Raw genomic sequence first — 1096 nt, 5'->3', positions numbered from 1 at the left:
AAAGGATTCATTAGACCCAGCACTTCACCTTGGGGTGCTCCGGTCCTGTTTGTCAAAAAGAAAGATGGATCTATGCGAATGTGTATAGACTATCGAGAATTGAATAAATTGACCATCAAGAACAAGTATCCTCTGCAAGGATTGATAACTTGTTTGATCAACTGGTAGGAGCAAGTTATTTCTCCAAAATCGATTTGAGGTCAGGGTATCATCAACTTAAAGTCAGATAGGAAGACGTTGCTACAACAGCTTTTCGAACCATATATGGGCATCATGAATTTCTAGTTATGCCATTCGGCTTAACTAATACACCCGCAGCTTTTATGGATTTAATGAATAGAGTATGTAAAGAATACCTTGATAAATTCGTCATTGTATTTATCGATGATATTCTTATATACTCTAAAACCGAAGTAGAACATGCGGAACATCTTCGTTTGATACTGGAATTATGGAAGAAAGAAAAGTTGTATGCCAAATTGTCCAAGTGTGAGTTCTGGTTAAGAAAAGTTCAATTCTTGGGTCACGTTATCTCAGAAGCCGGTGTACAAGTAGATCCAGTAAAAATAGAAGCAGTTGAAAAATGGAAAGCTCCAAAGAATCCGTCTGAAGTCCGTAGCTTTTTGGGTTTGGCAGGTTACTACTATAAGTTTATTCAGGACTTTTCTAGAATAGTCGTGCCATTAACCAAATTGACTTGAAAGAATGTCAAGTTTCAGTGGGAAAAAGAACAACAAGAAGCTTTCGAACTATTAAAGGATCACCTCTGTAGTGCGCCGGTGTTAACTCTACCAGATGGATCCGAAGACTTTGTGGTATACAGCGATGCTTCAAAGTTAGGATTAGGATGCRTTCTGATGCAGAGAGGAAAAGTGATTTCTTATGCATCAAGACAAATGAAGGATCATGAGAAGCAGTATCCGACTCATGATATGGAGTTAGCTGCGGTAGTATTCGCTCTAAAAATCTAGAGACATTATCTTCTGGGAACAAAGTGCCAGATTTACACAGATCACAAGAGTCTACAACATCTATTCAACTAGAAAGATTTAAATACCCGACAGCGTTGGTGAATTGAACTTGTTAATGATTATGA

This window comes from Cynara cardunculus, unplaced genomic scaffold (assembly GCF_001531365.2).
Source record: "Cynara cardunculus var. scolymus isolate 2C unplaced genomic scaffold, CcrdV1 Un_Scaffold_2655, whole genome shotgun sequence".
Taxonomy (NCBI): domain Eukaryota; kingdom Viridiplantae; phylum Streptophyta; class Magnoliopsida; order Asterales; family Asteraceae; genus Cynara; species Cynara cardunculus.
This window is presented reverse-complemented; position numbering follows the sequence as displayed.